The sequence below is a fragment of the Glandiceps talaboti genome, chromosome 18 (assembly GCF_964340395.1).
Source record: "Glandiceps talaboti chromosome 18, keGlaTala1.1, whole genome shotgun sequence".
In the NCBI taxonomy this organism is placed as follows: domain Eukaryota; kingdom Metazoa; phylum Hemichordata; class Enteropneusta; family Spengelidae; genus Glandiceps; species Glandiceps talaboti.
The window spans coordinates 20,489,758-20,513,051 of NC_135566.1; the positions used below are offsets into that span (position 1 = coordinate 20,489,758).

Consider the following 23,294-nt stretch of genomic DNA (forward strand, 5'->3'; position numbering starts at 1 on the left):
AAATCGACTACTGGAATAGGTAGCGCCCAACAATGTATTTCTGATAAACCCAACCACCACTCTTTGTCTGTAATAACTAACACCGCTCCTTGTCTGTAATAACTAACACCACTCCTTATCTTTAATAATAACTAACACCACTCTTTGTCTGTAATAACTTACACCACTCCTTGTCTGTAATAACCCCTTGTCTGTAATAACTAACACCACTCCTTGTCTGTAATAACTAACACCACTCATTGTCTGTAATAGCTTACAGCACAGAAAATATTGTCAATTGTCAACATTATCTTAATAATGACCGGCCGGTCACATGACATCACCAACGATCTTTTACACACTGTCACGATAGCGGGACATTATAGTAGCTCCACTTGTATCACCATATTATTGGTTAGATAAAGAAGTAACCAGCACGCTATTAGTCATTGATTTGTTACTGCAAATACTAGAATATTATGTCGTATAGGTGTATTTAATGTACAACATTTACATTGCATATTGTACAGTTTCGTGTGTTTATCTCTCTATTTTTAAAATCAAGTGCATTTCGTAAATAAACCAACTACTTTTTAGATTTGGTTTTACATCCATTTGCTATGAGTGTGAATAGTATTAGCGGGACACCGAGTGACTCGGTCAAATTAGTTCATTTCAAATTTAATCTTTACATACTATTTATGTTGACAGGGGTATCATTCAATTTCACAAATGCTGACAGTAATTTTAAACTGAATTAATTTGATACCTGTAATTTCTACTTGTCCATGTATATGAGAAACGTATCGGTTACATGGATGCTACGCCTTTCAGTTATTAATACAATAACAACGTGATAATGAAACAACAACAAAAAATAGAATTTTAATGTAAGTCACGTATATTTTCCTTTCAAAAGAAGTAAAATTTGAATATAATTACTGTAAAACAGTACTTACATTTTACTGTACAGTAGTAAGAAAACATTTAGATTTTTACAATATTGCAAGTTATTTTATGATTACTACAAATAAGTCCATCATTCTATAATATATTAACTGACTGATATTTAAATATTACAAATTGCAGGTTTATCACTTTCTAAAGACATCTGCTGACAACTACGACGAGTTATTATAATGTAGCACAACTCTATAAATACTTCTGATGCTATGCGTTAATACATCAACTGTTTATTTTGCATCCTACTGTCTTTAACAAGTCAACGATGTCAATTTTGATCCGCCGAATGAAGGGATCACATGTAATGCTTGCAATGAAACAAAGCGACAACCATGTTTTATATGTGAATCTACTTCGGTGACAACTGGTGCAGTGACACCGTATCGTGTAACATGGGCACAGTTGGTTCAATTATGGTAATTAGCTATATAAATCAAACCGTTTTTAAATGTGACAGAAAAGGAAACTGGAGAAAATATTGATGCATCGTTGTCAAGTAGGGAGGAGAGGGTGAGAGCACAAATTGGTTTTAGTATCCACGATGTGTCGTTTTTTATACTATTATATCAGTCATTCTTTACTTTACGCACTATAACAATATAGATTCAGAGAGTCAGCGCATGCTTTCTATTTCACGGTCATATAAACAAAAACACTAAACCTGGGAGATCAAATGATCCATTGCAAAATAAGGTAGAGTACGCCGGGGGGGGGGGTGATTTTCACTTTAAATCGTGGTTCTTAAAAACTCTCTAAACTTTGTGATATGGAACCTTGCTTCTTGTGTCTATCATATTGTTTTCAGGGATTCGACAATCATAGAGTTCACACAGTATTCGGCGGCCATATTGGATTATAAAATTGCAATATTTGATCTGTATTTCCCATTAGTGACCCCAGATTTTTTTCTTGATTTTGACTGAGAGTGGGCTTGAGTTTTCGCAAAAGTATAAATAGCTTATTTTCGAGGCGCATATCACGTGAACACTAAAATTTAGTATCATCGACCGTACGGTATAGCATTTCTAACAACCTTTTAGAGACGATATATATCACTCAAAGGAATAAATGAACGCTTTAATCAAATGTTCATCAGGACGACTAAGTCATAATCAGTTTAACTGAACGAATCGATAACATCCAGACTTTAATGAATGAGACTTTCCATCACAACCCTCTAAGCTCATCCCATTCATTGTTGTAGTAGTATGAAAATCAATACATCCAGTGTTTGCTTTTCATATTCCAATATGTATTGGAATTATGATATGCATTTAGGGGATGACAGACGTAGTCACAATCAATGCTCCATGACACACACAAAAACACATAGGTCAAACATACGATACAAGAGATAGGTCTTGCTAGATGGAATGTTGACAACAAGATCAAACTTTACGGTTTACACTTGAATATCAAATCTATGGCCGCAATAATTTTGGATTAAATTAAGATTGTATGAATAATTCAATGTGATTTTGTTTGGTCATTTACAGCACATCACTCTGCTTTCATTTAGAAATGTGCAGAACATAAAATTGAATGAATAGCATCTCTTTTCCCGTTCAAATTATGAAAGATCAACTAGCAACGTAAACGTCGGGGCTTCAAAGTGGAATCAACGCTCATATTTTTTTTCACATCATCCGATAAATACGCAATTGAGACAAGAATGAAAGAAGACAGATTTATCCAATAACGATATATTGATCTGGGGTAATTGTCATTTTGCCTGTATACAAAACAATCTTTTATTGTACAGTACTGTACTAAATACCACATTTCGTCAAGTCTACCCAGACTACGAGGCTTTTAATGGCGAGAAGTAATTTACATGTGAGCATTGCCTTTAAATGGATGTCGGATATGTCAATCCGATTTCATAGAGGTATTAAAAGTGGCCTTTTGCTGTTAACGTTTGGTCGATTATACGTGAAAATTCACTGTCGTGGCAGTTTGAATTGGCATATGCCTGATTATTTCAGCTGCATGTCAAATTGATATGTCTTCCTCGTTATTGGCCATTTTAAAATTCTATATCCCGAGATATCCTTTTTATTTCCATGTGAAACCATTTCGTACGAAATCCCCATACAACAGTACTAATTCACGACCTTTCACAATGGAAATGCTTAGATTTTCGATTTCTGTATGGAAACAATCGTGTATACCAGTTAAAATGTTACAAAAGGGATGTAGAAACAATGTCTGAATGTGTTATTTGTAAATTAAACTATCGACCAAAACGTGCTGCGGCCATTTAACTATCGAGGTATCAAATTAGTACGGTTTTGACAGAGAAAAAGACAGATGTTGTCAAGCAGATATGAAATAGTATACGATAACCATTGTTTTGTAAAGGCTATGCTTCACTGATGGGCAACAACCGAATAATTTAATTCGATCTCGGACTATAACGAGCTTACGTAATCCCATGAATGACGATAACATTCACGAAACATTTACCATTAATAGCGAACCTTGCATAAATTACTGAGTTTTCTGTCACCTAAGCATGCGTGTGCGTGCGTGTGTGTGTGTGTGTGTGTGTGTCAAGTACAAAGTGTTTTTTTCACATTTCCATTTTAGATTATATTTCATGCGCATGTGCAATAAAAATGTGCCCATTTCCAGCATTATGCAGTATCATACCAGAGGTCAGTATACCATACTAATATCCCGATTCGAAAAATGAAAACAACAAATGTTACAAGTATTAGGCCTAAAAAAAGTTGCGTGGTTCCGATTACGCTCAATTTTAGAATAGGATGTGGTTGGTAGATTTTTTACCTTTTTTTTATTATATTTTTTCATATGTGAGTGTCTAGTTCAGGTAGTTACGTTTTCCGTTGTTTTCCCTATGGTCTCTGTGTTATTGGTTTCTTCTCATCAGATGTAATAAAGTCATTATATATTGGAAAAAAAAAATATTTTGTCTTTTTAAGTTAAGTTAAGTGCCAGTTTCCACATCCACTGTAACAGTTTTTTTTTGCAAGGCTTCGCAATTTTCGCGATTTTATTATTTTTATTGGGATACGTAAAAACGTTTAGGGTCGGCAGTGAAAAACGAGTTGGGGAGGTAGGGTAACCGGAACCAAACAATTTTGTTTAGGACTGACTAGAATGTTGAAACTAATTTAACATATTAGTATTTGATTGAACTGACACATGCTCGTTGTAAGCTGTATGTATAAAGAAGTCATTTTGAAAAATTAAACCATACTGATTCCTTCCTTCCTTCCTTCATTCATTCAGTCAGTCAGTCAGTCAGTCATCAATCCATCCATTCCTTCCTTCCTCCCTTCCTTCCTGCATTCATTCATTCATTCATTCATTCATTCATTCATTCATTCATTCATTCATTCATTCAAATCAATGACCATACGTTAAATGTACTTTGTCTATATATTCAATTTTTGTAATAGACATAAATTTCATAATTGATGACCGTTATTAATGTCACATACTCGTAAAATATTATATTAAGCCAAAAAGAGTAATATTATATTACTACTCATGATTAGCCATGCCAATTTATCAGAATAAAAAAATACAATTATGTCGCTTCCATCTATGTTAGTTTTTACATGGAAGGTAATATTAATAATGTACATGATATATGAGATATACCGCTTTTCGATAATTAAAATGTAGTCTCCAAATATCGTTATAGTCTCCAGGAAATTTACGAGACGACAATACAATATATTTGAAGTAGTAATTAGTTTGATATTGTATTAGTAAAATAATTGCTCTGACCATCCTCAATTACATGTTACTTCGTTATTTTCTTAATTTAGGTAGGTATAAGATGACAATGAGTTTTCAAAGTAAGTTGTACAATGAAGCCATAGAGTTGAAGGTAGTCTTATTAAGTACAAAATGAATTATTGCAATTATCAGTATAATAGACCTTAATGTGTAAATGATATTAAATCATCGAGCACTAAGTTTTATTGGGTTTGCTTAACACTACCAATAGAAAACGTTAATAAAAGTATCAATATCCCCAAATTTTGTAATCAATATTATTGCTCCAAGCTAAATTGTTGTATTATACGGAAAGCAGATCACGTGAAGATCCATTGCCATATATTGTTTTACTACTTGCGTCATATACAGCAATTGTTACCGTCATATCCAATGATACAACAATTGTCATATCCTTGATACAGCAATTGTCACCGCCATATCCCTGATACAGCAATTGTCACGGTCATATCCCTGATACAGTAATTGTCACCGTCATATCCCTGATACAGTAATTGTCACCGTCATATCCCTGATACAGCAATTGTCACCGTCATATCCCTGATACAGTAATTGTCACCGTCATATCCCTGATACAGCAATCGTCACCGTCATATCCCTGATACAGTAATTGTCACCGTCATATCCCTGATACAGCAATTGTCACCGTCATATCCCTGATACAGTAATTGTCACCGTCATATCCCTGATACAGTAATTGTCACCGTCATATCCCTGATACAGTAATTGTCACCGTCATATCCCTGATACAGCAATTGTCACCGTCATATCCCTGATACAGTAATTGTCACCGTCATATCCCTGATACAGCAATTGTCACCGTCATATCCCTGATACAGTAATTGTCACCGTCATATCCCTGATACAGTAATTGTCACCGTCATATCCCTAATACAGTAATTGTCACCGTCATATCCCTGATACAGCAATTGTCACCGTCATATCCGTGATACAGTAATTGTCACCGTCATATCCCTGATACAGCAATTGTCACCGTCATATCCCTGATACAGTAATTGTCACCGTCATATCCCTGATACAGTAATTGTCACCGTCATATCCCTGATACAGTAATTGTCACCGTCATATCCCTGATACAGCAATTGTCATCGTCATATCCCTGATACAGTAATTGTCACCGTCATATCCCTGATACAGCAATTGTCACCGTCATATCCCTGATACAGTAATTGTCACCGTCATATCACTGATACAACAATTGTCACCGTCATATCCCTGATACAGCAATTGTCACCGCCATATCCCTGATACAGTAATTGTCACCGTCATATCCCTGATACAGTAATTGTCATCGTCATATCCCTGATACAGTAATTGTCACCGCCATATCCCTGATACAACAATTGTCACCGTCATATCCCTGATACAGCAATTGTCACCGCCATATCCCTGATACAGCAATTGTCACCGTCATATCCCTGATACAGTAATTGTCATCGTCATATCCCTGATACAGCAATTGTCACCGCCATATCCCTGATACAACAATTGTCACCGTCATATCCCTGATACAGCAATTGTCACCGCCATATCCCTGATACAGCAATTGTCACCGCCATATCCCTGATACAGCAATTGTCACCGTCATATCCCTGATACAGCAATTGTCACCGCCATATCCCTGATACAGCAATTGTCACCGTCATATCCCTGATACAGTAATTGTCATCGTCATATCCCTGATACAGCAATTGTCACCGCCATATCCCTGATACAACAATTGTCACCGTCATATCCCTGATACAGCAATTGTCACCGCCATATCCCTGATACAGCAATTGTCACCGCCATATCCCTGATACAGCAATTGTCACCGCCATATCCCTGATACAGTAATTGTCACCGTCATATCCCTGATACAGCAATTGTCACCGTCATATCCCTGATACAGTAATTGTCACCGTCATATCCCTGATACAGCAATTGTCACCGCCATATCCCTGATACAGCAATTGTCATCGTCATATCCCTGATACAGTAATTGTCACCGCCATATCCCTGATACAACAATTGTCACCGTCATATCCCTGATACAGCAATTGTCACCGCCATATCCCTGATACAGCAATTGTCACCGTCATATCCCTGATACAGTAATTGTCATCGTCATATCCCTGATACAGCAATTGTCACCGCCATATCCCTGATACAACAATTGTCACCGTCATATCCCTGATACAGCAATTGTCACCGCCATATCCCTGATACAGCAATTGTCACCGCCATATCCCTGATACAGCAATTGTCACCGTCATATCCCTGATACAGCAATTGTCACCGCCATATCCCTGATACAGCAATTGTCACCGTCATATCCCTGATACAGCAATTGTCACCGCCATATCCCTGATACAGTAATTGTGAAGAAAGAGTGGGGCAATAAAAAGGCTCAGATACGTTTTCTACTCACCAGTTTTCCATAACGCTGTTACCATAGATACATGACAACGACTTATAAACTACCCTTGTACCTTATAGGTAACCTCCCAAAGCTGAGTTATGGACTCTTGAGAAACACAATTCATCATCAAGAACAAAATATTATTTGTACGGCAAATATGGATAGGTTAATGAATAGCTTTTCTCATTCATACTTAATTTTAATTTATTTAATTTTTTTTAATTTTTTTTATTTATTTGAGATGTCTACAGGATTACCCCATTTACAGACACTCTGAAATTGGAAAAGACTAAAATGAATTCAATATTTACAAAACTAGTAAAGATATAAATAAAATAAAATAAAATAAAGAAGATGAAATTACCGAAACTTCCGTTAAATTCACACATCAACTATTTCATTAAGGACATCTTTTGTAAAAGTACTGAGACTGAAAAATATGTAAGTTTTTTTCCTTTGAGTAGAATTAAAACGTGCCATTTCAAAAAGTGTAGTAGGAACGGAGATTCCAGGTGGGCACGTGAAAAGGAACATTGGCAACAATATATACATTGAGTTAAAAGAGCAATTCAAGCATTTATATAAAAAGACCAAACTTGTGGACAATACTCTAGTTGACTCCGTACAAGCGATTTATATAAATTAACGATACAAAAACTGTCATGGAAATACTTGAATTGCAGGTACGCTTTATCATACTAACTAGGTTATAAGCCTTTTTGACGATGTCCAGATTATGTAACTCCAAGCTTAAATTAGTTAAGAGAACAACGCCAACGCCGTTAATCGTATATTCATGAGATGATAGTTTAGATGCGTTTCGTGTACAAAGCACAACTTTTCATTTCATGTAAACAACAACAACAACAACAACAACAACAACAACAACAACAACAACAACAATAGTTGGAAAAGTTGAATTACCAACAAAATGCCTCAAACGTACAACAAAATCAACCAGACGATCTCATTCACGCACGTTCGATGGAATACCAGCAAAAACTACTACATACAAATACTCCTATTATCACCGCACTTTAAATGACTGGAATAATATCACAAATGACTCTGCATCTACCGAAGTACTCAAAGAACAAGTGTCAGAACACGTAAACTCTTTTCACCATTACTAGTGATGTCCACACAAGTACACACTCACAAATTTGGTGTGATACTTATTAGTATTTCCAAGTCAGCAGAAACAAACAACAACAACAACAACAACAACAACAACAACAACAACAACAACAACAACGCAAAATTGAACATTTGAAGCCTATAACTTTGACTACGGTATCGACTGACATAGAACTGAACGCCACGTCGTGTTTTAAAGACTGAAACCGTAATATGACCTCTAATGTAAACATTCCACCCAAACAATAACACTTGATTAACTCTTTAAAGCCTGATACCCTGTATATAGGGTGTAATTACACAGAGTTACAGAAACCAGGTCATTAAAGGGTTAAGAAGGCAAGTTGCGATAATAAGTAACAAAGGCCTTTGTCGGAACGCTTGTATCTCAGTACCCACATGATGTATTCCAGGACTGTTTTGTTCCTATTATTTATCTTTGTTATTTGGGGCTTGGGGAGCTTTACAAAGACAGGATGTAGTCGTGATGATTCCCTTGGTAAATATTGGATTAATTTGTAAGTGTAATTTGTTGGTGATTAATCATTACGGACCAACATTTTCTGGTGTTCTACTTCAAATAGTCTTTTAAACAAAGAAAATAACTTAAAGAAAAGCATGACCCGAGGCTACCTACAGAGGTCATCTGAATGACAATTGCTGCTATGCAGTGCGAATTTTAACGTGTTCCTCTGTTGTCACATAAAAATAGTCCATTTTGGCCTTGTGTAATTATGTTGTGAATTATATACATATCATTGGCTTACTTTGGTTACCTCGATGTTAACAAAGAGAACGAAATCGCCAAACGTAAATGACGGAACCAACACAATGTATGTGAAATGGGGAAATATTGTAATTCATACCCAAATCGGTCTAATCAAATCGTAGATAAATTACAGAGCACACTAATTACAGACTCTTTGAAATGTAAGGAGGTTTAAGTAATAACTATGTACAAGCGTACTCGCTAATTGTTTCACTTCAGAAAGTAAAGCAATATTACAATTCAAACTAATTTGTTCTAATGAGGGAGAAATGGTCATACCTTTGTTAGAATTCAAACACATTAGGATATTGTACAAGGAATTGGTGTAGATTTCTGTAACACAATGACATGTATATTGATGTTGTGATAAATGGACAGGGTACTGGTATTGCTTACAAATATAGTGGCACTGGAGCTGCAGTATTATTGTTGGATATATTTGTTTTTTCCAAATGTCAGTATGGTTTTTTTAAAGTAGGTCTCTGTGTGTCAACTATTTCGAAGTATCAAAATGTATATCCCCATATCAAATAATCAAATTTAAAGTGTCCAGGCTGTCGGCCTTGGACATGGCATTCGTATCATATATCCATGAATTCAATGGACATTCGCTCTTTAGTTTCAAAAAAGTTCACGATAATAAATACCATGTGTATTATAATTAGCTGGTATCAAAATATGTGAACATGTCAAAACAAGATTAATAGTTTTGTGGTGGTTAAATAAAACATAGCAAATTTGCTAGTTATGGCATATGTGTGTGTTTGCTTACAATATGTTAATCATTCAAGGCAGTTTAATTTAGCAATGGCCAGCGGTATAATGGGCTGTGAACCATGGTTGTAAACAGACATAGCTTGAAAATAGTGACATATTTAATGAAATGAAACAACATTTATATATACATTACTTTTGGGTTACCCCTGACGTATATAAAAGAACGCAACATTGTTTTAAAGAGGGATAGCTTCAGTGCTCATTGGCATCCATTTTGGAATCAAATGATACTAACGTTAAGCATATTTGATAGTCTGCTGGCATGCTATGATATATGTGTGTACGGTAAATCCAAATACAAAATATTTCGAGGTTTTTTCATGTGTGTTGTATTAAAACAGTTTAGCAAGTATCTTTGTTATAAATAATAGTCTAACAAATCTATTATCACATAAGAACATCGTATAGTTTACTATGCTTTAGTTTTCACATCGCAAGGCTGCTCACTAGTTTATGCAATAAACATTCTTTTTATTCGAGTATACGCAATTAAAACCCACACGTGTCTAACCCTGCAATATAATCAAAGGCGAAAGTTGTATGAATGGAGTTAATTGAGAGTATAAATCCATCGATCGAATAATTGAATTTTGATTGACAGCTTAATTATTGCTAGGAAAGCTAATGTTGTACTCTAAATAAAGCTATATTTCAATGCATTTAGGTTGCTTGATTGATTTACATTAACAAAAATAATTGCAGTGTTGGAGCTCCTGAACTGGTTCGTTCATATGCCCTTACTGACAGCAGGCACCTTACTGACAGCAGGTACCTTACTGACAGCAGCTACATTAAGTAGTTACATTTACACACCTCAAAAGTCGAACAAGCATGATGTTTCATTTTTGGTTATTGTCAGTTAACAGTATTTGAAAGTTATGGTGAAATCAAAATATAAATAGGTAAATTTGGCAGTGATATACATATCCAAGACAGTGAAACATCAACGGAATATTAGTCTACGTATTATATCTAATCATATTAAAACATAAATTATTCATTTCTCATTGTTTCGTCTTCATACATTCTTCATTGACTTAAACCGCCGTATCCTATATGATTACGCTTATTTTTTCTGTCTGATTTATCATACTTTGCAAGGTGAAAAGTTTACGTCATGTTTCATTTACATAACGATGAATATATAATCATCATTTCGCTCAGTTGCAACTCTCGGCTTGTCATGACTGTGTTAGTGAACCCGAGACTTGATGAGGGTTGACTGTATTATTGATTCAATGGTGTACCCTTAAGAGCAAAATGAGAAATCATAATTTGCAAGAGTTTTTTTTATGTATTTACGACACAACTGAACCTGGTTGAAGGAACCATTCAATGCTGTATCCAAGTTCAAGTGCTTCACAGTTGCAAAATTAAAGGCATACATGTTCAATCCATATTAGACACTGCACACCAGATGACTTCTGTATATATATCATTAATTCATTTTTTCTTTCTGTCATTTATTCATTCCTCTATTCGTTCACTTATCTATCTATATCTATCTATCTATCTATCTATCTATCTATCTATCTATCTATCTATCTATCTATAAATCTATATATCTATCTGTCCATCTATCTAATCTATCAATCTATCTATTTCGTCATTACTCATTTATTAATTAATTAATTGACTTATTCATTCATTCATCTATATATCTTTATTAATGTATCCGTGTAATTTATTTATTCATTTGAAACTTATGATTTCATATAATGTTTACGTACATCACATTCAGGAAAAAACATGTTGTAATAATAACTGTGCATCAAGTGAACATGACAGGAACTCGCAATGTAATGATCAGTAACAGCGTTGAAACAAATCTGATTTAAAAAGGCGAAATAGTTCCTGATGATATGACGCCACAAAACGATTCACTAATGTACGTGTCTTTAGGTATTATGTTATTATAATCACCTATGACCTTTTAGTATTTTTTGTGTTGTCTAATGTGTCATTTTATCGGAGACGGAGAGTTATTTTAATTGAAAAACACATCATTACTGATCGAAAGACTAGTTTCGTTTATTGGTATCATTGTGACTTCTAAAAACTGGTACTATTAGTGGACACTTTACTGATAGCAATTAAAACGTCAATCACAAGACTAGTAAACTAGCTAACCACGTAATATACTCAAAGGCAAAGCCATCCATTGTGTTATCCATGTAAACTATACGTTATGAAAAGTATGGGTGGTATAGATGTGAGCACACGAATTACTTCAAGAACGATAAACGTTTTGCTTGATATTGTCATCAACGACTAAAATAAATGTATTCAAAGGTTTAACAAACACATTTTGATTTAAGCTGGACGTTTTATCGACTGGGTGAGGACAGCAAAATTTTGTTTTTCATTACATGATGTAAATTATTTCCTGGTTTGATCGGAAGTGAGTTTTATTTTGGGACACATTTTATGTCAGTGGGTACGTGGCAGGAAATGGAAAGAGTACATGGTCCTGTGATAGCGTAATGAATTGGGGAATTGACTTTGTCTTTGACATTCAATGTGTTTCGCGATCAAATTAAAGTCAATGTATAGAATCGGCGTGTGGATAATAATCTTACTTAGTGAAGGACTTTTACTGTTCATTTAAGACAGAAACAATGTTCGATGATATAAATGTAAAGAGACAATATACTCCGTTATGATTAACAAACCAGCCTGGATCTAGAGTCTAATAACGATAATAATGTTTTCTGTAGCACTTGACACGGACCTAAACAGACACAACGATTCGTTATATTTCCCCAACCTCCTGGGGAGCATAAACCACAGGCAATAAAGATATTTTCACACACTATGATTTCTTGAGCGTCATTGTATGATTTTACATCACGAACAATTCGCTTGGTTGCCAAGAATACCAAATTAAAGTTTTTGCACTTCTATTGTTTTATCAGCGGTATATCATTGCCCCATTGTTCTTAGCATACATGGATATTCATTAGATGAACAATAACTATTCATGGCTATATGTCTGAAGGAATAAGCACTTAGGAGTCATGAATATTCATTGTTCATCTAACCCATATTCATGCATGCTAAGCCCCATGAAGGAACAGTGTCCTACTTCGATGTGAAATCATGGACTAACTCTCTAGAAACCAAAGTTAACGAAAATACCTTTATTAGCTGGAGTGGACTTTACCGTTAAACAGGTGATCTGCCACTCAATGCATCCATTTGATTAAAATTAGAAAACTTACTTTGAAGACAAACGTTTGATGAACGTGTGATTGAAACCTGTATTTAACTCTAACCGTATTTCATTTTTAATTTCATTCATGTAAAACATTTCTAAAACCTTATCCGTACATTTGTGTATTATTATCACAACTTGAAACTGTCAACAGGGGAATATGTAATGATGGTAGTTTGGTAACATATGGCATAAGATTAAGTTATACTGAGCACTTATGAACAGGTAGACGCACCAAATGACGAAAAGCAAATCTATCCGTTATGTAATCATCCAGGAAACCCATTAGTGGAAGTTAATGTTTCATTTCAATCTATACATAACTAATGCAATCCATATATAATATCCTGTATCAGCTTTTAGGATCACTGTTACATTGCACAATGGTTGGCGGATAATGCATGTAAATTATAATCCTCTAACTAAGAAATGTCTACACAAACTGGACTGTGATAGATGGAGATTGGTGATGACGTTGGAGACACAACGTTTGTTAGTTTGTCGCCTTTGTCCTCATAAAACGAACGCTATTAACATTGTGATTTAACCTTAAGTAATATAAATTGATTCCTGCATCGATTTCCCTTCAGTGTTGGGTGAGGAAGTGTTCAAATTTGATAATACATTTAACCTTAATTACAAAGTGGAAATACTCGACTAGTGTGTATTGATAGTCACAATTAACACTTTTAGAAACTGAAAATTTTTACTCCGCTATCCATCAAGCCAATAAAATGACAAACAAATTTCATATTAAATGTGTGGTTTGTAAAAGTGTCAACAGATGCTTTCAGGAGAAGCAGACCATTATAATGATGTTTCCAACAACCTTTTATGTTTTTGTATAGTACTACAATAAGCCAGATGTAGTAACAATATTAATCCCTTGTGATTGTTCGCAAGACCTATTGTACTTCATCTTTCAGCCATATTCCAAAAACAAAATATTTGCAAACCTTATAAAATTCATTTACTTTATCACAAATAGCCTAGCCTAGCAATGTATTTTGCCATTATCTAGATCACCAGCATGTTACAAAACACTGGATAAGCAAAGGAAGAACAGTTTTGTTCTGGCTGGAGAAACTGAACAACATATTATTTAATCAAAACCTTTGCTAAATTTTCTTGTTGTGATTTGATGGCCTTTATCAACAAAGCAGCATACTTATTGTATGTCTAAGTATATTCTCAAGATTAATGCCAAGGTCAAAACCCCAAGCCTGAATTCCTCATTATTTTTCTGGTGTTATCATGCTGTCTGTTGTACATGAAAGCTAAATAATGAAAGACGATGTTTATAGAAAGATAAAAGCTATACTAAACCGATATTACTTCGTACTGTTTCACCCAAGGTAGAAATTTGATCTCACCTTTAATTTCATTTGTCGCTTTGAAATTGACATTAAAAGACATTTTCTTCAGATGATTAATTCAGAATAGAAAACAGAATACAAATCTCCATTAATTCATTCAATCTGTCACCTTAGGTAATTGAGAAAAGACCACCATCAAAGTGCCGAAACATATGACTTATCACTGGAGGTTCAAATGTTTTTTGTAGGGAATAAATGTACAGAAAGGAATTAATAATGTATACACAATATCTTCTCTAGTTAATGACACATGTGTTTGCCTTTTAACATGATCGCATTTTATTGCTTTATTGCTTTGTTGTTTTGAGTGTATAACTTTTGACCTTTAAGTTTAAATGCAATCGAAGAACAGGTTGCGAAATTTATTCCCCAAGCTACAAAGTAATTTATAGGGTTTACTATTGTTTTGACAAGGTAAGACTTTTCATACGGATTCATAAATAATTTCATATTTTACACAAGTGGATATCAGGTTGCTTTTTAGCACAACTGAACTGATAAGGTTCAGTTGTGGTATATGCATGGCAAAGTGGCTGTGTGTGTGTGTGTGTGTGTGTGTGTATGTGTGTGTGTGTGTGTGTGTGTGTGTGTGTGTGTAAACAACTTAAAGTCAAAAAGCCCTGGACCGATTGCCATGATATTTAGTGGGAGTATTACCTAGGGTGTCTATTGGGAAATTGATAAAATCAAAATGATCTTACCACTGGTGTGTGATTTGGGTAAAAGAAAATATGATTTTGTTAAAAAAAACTAAAACTCAATAACTATAGGGCAGATCGGTCTGAAATGTGGTGGGACAATTAGGGGTGTATAGATTAAGAATTGTTCATAACGTGATGATCCCATCAGTTGTATGCAAATTAAGAATTTAATGCAGATGCATCTGGGGATGTGTAGATGATGGTATGTTCACAACCTAATGATCCCATCTGCGATATATAAATTATATCTTGTAAGTGCATGGTGAATAGGGTTCAAACTTTCTGAAGGTATAATTATGCAGTTATTGTTGAAAACAGTTTGGCACAATTGGTCCTAGCAACCATGATCACACCCTTAGCAACAGTGAAATGGTGATGCATATTACAAAGATAACAAGGAATAAATGTTATTAAAAATTATGCAAATATACCTAGCAACAGGACCACGCCTAAACAAAAGGCTAAAAATGTATGCAAATATGCCTAGCAACAGGATCATGCCCATAGCAACAGCTTAATGATGGTTTGTATTGCAAAGATGAAAATTGAAAAGGGTATGCAAATTAATAAAGATTCCAAAAATTTATACAACAATGCCTAGCAACAAGACCATGCCCTACCAACAGCCACCTACAGTTGTGTTTCAGTGCCATTGGCGGTACTTTTAATAACTTACATGCATGTACCCCTGGTAGAGTAACTCAGTCAGAATTGCTATGTTAGTGAGTGAGTGAGTGAGTGAGTGAGTGAGTGAGTGAGTGAGTGAGTGAGTGAGTCAGTGAGTGAGCGAGCGAGCGAGCGAGCGAGTGAGTGAGTCAGTGAGAGTGAATAATTAAAAACATTTACTCTTTGATACTTTTAACAAATGAAATTGATAATGCACATTCAGTTATCTGTTTTAATGTTAATTGCATAAAATAACCACTTTGGTAATCACGCTACCTTTTATAAAGTAACTCAGATTTGACTAATCTTCGGCTTATAGATGGTAGTGGACGGTGACTAATGATTATACTAATATTCGGTTTATAGATGCTAGTGGACGGTGACTATGATTATACTAATCTTTACTTTATAGATGGTAGTGGACGGTCACTTTCGATTTTACTAATCTTTACTTTATGGATTGTAGTGGAAAGTCACTATTGATTATACTAATCTACGGTTTATAGATGGTAGTGGACGGTCACTTTCGATTTTACTAATCTTTACTTTATAGATGGTAGTGGACAGTCACTATTGATTATACTAATCTACTGCTTATAGATGGTAGTGGACGGTCACTATTGATAATACTAATCTACGGCTTATAGATGGTAGTGGACTGTCACTATTGATTATACTAATCTTCGCTTTATAGATGGTAGTGGACGGTGACTATTGATTATATTAATCTTCGGTTTATAGATGGTAGTGGACTGTCACTATTTATTATACTAATCTTCAGTTTATAGATGGTAGTGTACGGTCACTATTGATGATACTAATCTACGGCTTATAGATGGTAGTAGGTGGTGACTATTGATTATACTAATCTTCAGTTCATAGATGCTAGTGGACGGTCACTTTCGATTTTACTAATCTTTACTTTATAGATGGTAGTGGACAGTCACTATTGATTATACTAATCTTCGGTTTATAGATGCTAGTGGACGGTGACTATTGATTATACTAATCTTTACTTTATAGATGCTAGTGGACAGTCACTATTGATTATACTAATCTTTACTTTATAGATGGTAGTGGACGGTGACTTGAGTATACTAATCTTCGGTTTATAGATGGTAGTGGACGGTCACTATTGATTATATTAATCTTCGGTTTATAGATGGTAGTGGACGGTGACTATGGTTTATACTCATAAAAAGCTCACGGGAATATTACACTGCACTTCTCGTAAAGTTAATCTTAAATTCTTCCATTTGCGATATATTTTTAAAATTAGCTTTCTTCGGTTTAAGGGTAATTTATTAGGTAAGTCTTTCCATCGTGTCTTACTTTCGACATAGATTGATGGTAATTGTGCCCCGTTGACATTTGGCTACTAATTTGTCTAGATCAGCAGAGTATAGGTGATGTGGAGAAAGAAGCATAAATTAAACAATCACTTTGAAAACAGTATGAAGTGTCACTAGGTAATGAAGCACACTGTGTACTGTGACTCCAAAAAACGTAAATGTTACGACATGTGAGAAATCAATTAAAGAACTAATTAGGATGTGTGTTACCATAACGGACATCTAGATTCGGTTACGTTTCAAAATAAGTACGTAATCTTACTCTTACAAATGAAGATTGGAGTCTATTAGGATATTATTAGGATTAATTATTCATTGCAAATGAGTTTTTGTGATTATTAGCACATTATATGATAACGTGGTCGTTGCAACGTGTTTCATCATAATTAATTTGATCTTTTCTCTTTTTAGTAAATATCCAATGCAGTAGATATATTTCTGTATGCACACATCGACATCTAGCAATGATGTCAAAGGCTTTATGAAATACATCGTACGTTCAATATAGTTTTAGAGAGATACATTTCCCTGATAATATATATTCCAATGTCGATACGATTAAGCATTCATTGAACTATAGAAAACACGGTTTTGACTACAAGGAAATAATAGATAGTTTGGAAGATTACATTTAATTTGTATATAGATAGATAACAGCTATAATCTCATTGTATGTTCTGTAAACGAAAAACCATCACAAAATATCGCTTGTGTTTTCATGTTGTCGACGTGTTTGCAAGACAATAGTATCAAATGAAATTGAAAACACTGACAAATGTAGATTGAATTGAATTGACTAATTTGACGACGTGGTCACAACGTTTTAGAAATATTGTCATCAGATCGTCGTATAAATTGGAAGAAATTTGCTGTGTGTTTTCGCAATAATTCACTCTACCTTTATGTTGGATCATTTATTTATTCTCTCACAATATAGGTCAATTCAATTTTCTTAGTGACCTAGAGAGTACATCACTATAATTAGCAAAACGTTCACCTGGTAACGTAACTGTTTGGTGATCGGTTGATTCATTGCTTGCTTGCTTGCTTGCTTGATTGATTGATTGATTGATTGATATCGACATAATGCAAATGATTATATACGACGTACATACTAAGATCAAACTGTAAAACACATGTTAATGTGTTTGATGAAAGTTGCGCAGGCTAAGTTTACAAACTGTTATAAAAGGATCTTATACTAAATGTACGCATATAGAGTAACACTTACACTGACCCAGTATGATTGTAATGTTGATATTTCGTCCGCTGACACAAGGCATTTGATTCTGCCATTTGTATCAGTTGATGTCATAATAGACCTTTCCTCGTATACTAAGTTATATCATCGACATTTGCTGATTTAATATGCCCGAATACCAGGTTAGCAATAGATGGTTAAACTGGTGATCAGTGTGTTAATGTAATATGCCCGAATACCAGGTTAGCAATAGATGGTTAAACTGGTGATCAGTGTGTTAATGTAATATGCCCGAATACCAGGTTAGCAATAGATGGTTAAACTGGTGATCAGTGTGTTAATGTAATATGCCCGAATACCAGGTTAGCAATAGATGGTTAAACTGGTGATCAGTGTGTTAATGTAATATGCCCGAATACCAGGTTAGCAATAGATGGTTAAACTGGTGATCAGTGTGTTAATGTAATATGCCCGAATACCAGGTTAGCAATAGATGGTTAAACTGGTGATCAGTGTGTTAATGTAATATGCCCGAATACCAGGTTAGCAATAGATGGTTAAACTGGTGATCAGTGTGTTAATGTAATATGCCCGAATACCAGGTTAGCAATAAATGGTTAAACTGGTGGTCAGTGTGTAAATTACCACAAGCACACTTTATTACCATTAAACATAAAATGTCAATCGTTCACATGGAAGTCTACATACTGCAAGGTTCCCATTTATACAACTAGGTTGACTGGGGAATGACATCAGCCCAATGAACAATGTTCGAGGTTCTAACTAATCCCTATACCTATCCAATCAATATGAATCGGTAGATTGTATCATGTTGAGTATTGCAACTTTCATGACATCAAAATGAATATTTTATGAATTGACAAGATGGATTTTATTTCACAATAACAATGATGTGTTACAGTGATTATCATACTGGATGAACAAAGTTGACCGCTTGTTGGAAACATAATACGTTTATGAATAATTCAAATCAGACAGCAGCTGCAAATTTCTTTCTAGCATTATCTTCAAAACGTCCAGAAATTGTCATGAATTAATTTTAGATATGAATTAATAATGCCCAGCCATGATTAAGTACTTTAAATATTGATAATGGTTATTTGAAGTAAGATCTTTAAAAAATATGTCTGTTTTCTTTAATCAATGTGCATTATGACGTGTTGTATAATTGTTGACACATAAAATAATTAGCTCGGCCAACTTTAAGATATTTCTATTGTAATTAATTATTAAAGTGGGAAAGTTTCAAACTACCGTATTCATTAATATTCTTTTTCTAATGGTACATCAATGGAAGTAATATTTGATTCACACAATACCAGCAATATAATCATAAATATTAATTTCGTCATCACTCTTCAAACTACCGTCATCGTCATCGCTATAATTTCCGTAGTCATGGAAACAAAACGATTGCAACAACAACAAAACATCCTCATCATTGTTATTTGATAATAATGAACATCCAAACACCATATTGATGACGATTCAAACAGAATGCTATTTAGGAGATTTAAAATCACCAAAAAACGTAAACATATCATGATACTGATAACAAATACAAAGCGTCCAATCATGGGAAGTCAACAATACTAACAGCTGGTACCAAATATTTTGCATTTGAACAATATGAACATAAAATAATCACCATTACGTATCCAATTAGCAGATGATTGTTTACAAATCCAAATAAACAAGGCTACAATATATAATACAGGCATGTTAGTGCACATACGTGTCTAAATGATGATACAATATTCTCTTTTTTGTTATTGGGTGTGCAAAGATTGATATACAAGTTCCCTCCAAGTTTTATATTTCTGATTTCCATCCACAAAAGCAGTACAAATATATAATTATTCTTATTTGCTTAGTTTAAATATGTTAGCCGGAGAGTCCACTTCTTTAGGAAAAGGAGCATTTGTTACTTTTTCTTAGCAATAAAATTTCACACTGAAAAATCTTTTCATAACAGCTGCGCAATGATCAACGTAAATGTCATTAACATGTTAGGAACATAAAAATATCGTATTTGTGAATAGATTAGTATTCGAAAACAAAATTCCCTGAAATTTAACAAAGATATAAAAAATAACTGTAGTTGATTGCACACAAAACTCATTGACGCCTTTGCATTCCAAATAGTATCACACACATATTAAATCGTCCTCGTGTGTTAAAAATCGCTACATAAAACTTGCATAAAATGTTGTTATTTAAAGAGATGACACGTAATGACTGATCGATGAGAAATTATGTTCAAAATGTATAGCCATCTTGAGTTGAAAGAATCAGCTCTATTCAACTATTTGGTTTGAATCAGCTCTATTCAACTATTTGATTTGGTTTGAATCAGCTCTAGTCAACTATTTGATTTGGTTTGAATCAGCTCTATTCAACTATTTGGTTTGAATCAGCTCTATTCAACTATTTAATTTGATGCAGCTCTATTCAACTATTTGGTTTGAATCAGCTCTATTCAACTATTTGATTTGATGGAGCTCTAGTCAACTACTGTATTTGATTTGGTTTGAATCAGCTCTAGTCAACTATTTGATTTGGTTTGAATCAGCTCTATTCAACTATTTGGTTTGAATCAGCTCTAGTCAACTATTTGATTTGGTTTGAATCAGCTCTATTCAACTATTTGGTTTGAATCAGCTCTATTCAACTATTTGATTTGAATCAGCTCTATTCAACTATTTGATTTGAATCAGCTCTATTCAACTATTTGATTTGAATCAGCTCTATTCAACTAATGAATATAAAGAGATAACAGTGTATAAATTTGTATCTATGATACCACGAATCGTTCAAATTATACTTATTTATTGTAGAAGATATTAAAACGATTGTGTGGATGTTGTAGAATATCAAAAGTGTGTAAAAAAACCTGCTGTGTTTCCTGAAGTTCGTAAAAATTCAATCAGATTCCAATTAGTTTTTCTTTCCGCGCCTTTTATAATCGGATGCAAACTTCAACTCTCCTTTTGTCACAACATGAACTAATTAAATCAGGTTCTTTCATAAAAAGGTTAAAAGATTATTAATTCGGAGCTTTTGTTTAGTACATTTTTTAAATGTTAAATTAAAAATCCTTGAAAGCATAATTTATTAGTAGTACTTCAGTGGCCCGTAGAGATTGCAGGGCCGTTTTCATTAAAATCACTTAATAGAATAAGTAATCAAAGTTTTAGAATGTTATTACCTGGGATTCGTTCCATCATGTTAATTGATACGTATGTGTGTCATCTCTCATTGGTTGCATAATTTAATACCATGTCAGGATGTACTTTGCAAATTGATTCATATTGCATTCTAAGTTTCTGAAAATGCCCTCTCTTTCTACCGGTTTAAGTGTCCGATCAAATGAATGTATTCTGCCAAAGTGCTTACTGCATTAATTTAGCCTAAACAACTAACCAATCTGCAGACAACGTAAGCAAAAGACAGATTACATTTTTTCTAAGAGGATATTTTTTTCTGTGATGTATACGAAAAGTACGGATAGTACAAGTATACTGGGTTTTTTTCAAACATTAATTACAAACAAGTGTGTCATGCCATATATGTTTACATCATCGAATGTTTCGCCTAAAGCTTAGAGATTTGAAACCACTAATTGGAGATGAAAACGCTATAAATGGATCAATCTATATATGCAACTAATAGCCTTATTATCTCGAAGATGTATATATTTCAGTGGATGCGAAATTGAATATACTCTTCCGCTGTATCCATTGTGCTTTATGCACTTAATGAAGACTGTGTACACACAAAGTATCAACGAACATGTTACAAAAATAGCGTCATGGAATAATGATTATATCAAGTGGAGCTCAATCATCATATCAATTTCTACTTTCATGGTCGACTAGCAATTTTATACTATTGTAGAGATTAGGAAAAACATCTCGAAGTTCATGTGTCAGAATACTACGAACGAGGTAGTAGATTAATATCTGTGTCCCCTACAAGAATTCCTGTATAATAAATTAAGTTGGAAGTAAAAAAAAATATTTATATGCTGACCAGCTGTCGATAATTTATCATACTTTCTATAAAAAAAAGCATACACTATTTTATAATTAAGACCATAGTTGATTATTGTTAATGGTAACTATTTCAACGTTGCGTTTTGTTGTACCTTATGGATTAAATTGATTGATGACATGAAATAGGCGTACTTTAAACTATTAAAGAGACCAGCTGTAAAGCCAATCTTGGCATTAACGTTGTGTTCACATTGTGTTTATTCGTAATAAGAGTGTGGTGTCTTAAATCTTCTCCCATAAGCTGAATTCTGTAAATATAATAGCAGACGACCTTTATTAAATTAAACGAGCCTCAAACTATGTTGTTGTTGTTTTTTTATTTATTTTTTTTATTTTTTTTTTGGGGGGGTGTAAAAATTCGAAAATATTACCCTGGTAAAACTATTGGGCCAGGCGCAATATATTGATCATATTTGCACAACAGGAATCGCTATCACTCATCACTTCAACATCAATAGGTTTGCTATGTCTCCATCTTAGTGACCGAAGCCTCAATTACCAGAGTCGATGTTGTATCTCAACCGTTATTAGATGTGTAAGTACAAAATGAAACTTGAGCTTAAAGTCAGGAACTTGTTTCTCTCATACTAAACGATCACAATGAAATCGAAAGCGAAACTATTTTGTGAAAACATGTCCAAACTCGATCATTTTAGCACTAACTCTTTAAGCCTTTTAGTCAAATTTAATTCATATTTTCTACCCAATTATCTTATTTAATACCGCCCTTCTATCATGGGAGTAAACTGACGGAATATAATAAAAGTGAAAAATTACAAAATGTTGCGATACCGGGTCGTTTTGTCACTAATTAAACCTAATGTGTACATTCCACATAATTTTGTAGATTTCTCAGAAATGTAACTTTCAGCATTTGTTATTAGAATATA

General features: G+C 34.1%; 1 protein-coding gene across 1 annotated transcript in view; it reads left to right on the forward strand.

Moving 5' to 3' along the window:
• LOC144449145 (neuronal acetylcholine receptor subunit alpha-10-like) overlaps positions 1–23,294 on the forward strand; it is a 35,532-nt gene that overhangs the window by 5,163 nt on the left and 7,075 nt on the right. The window lies entirely within an intron of this gene.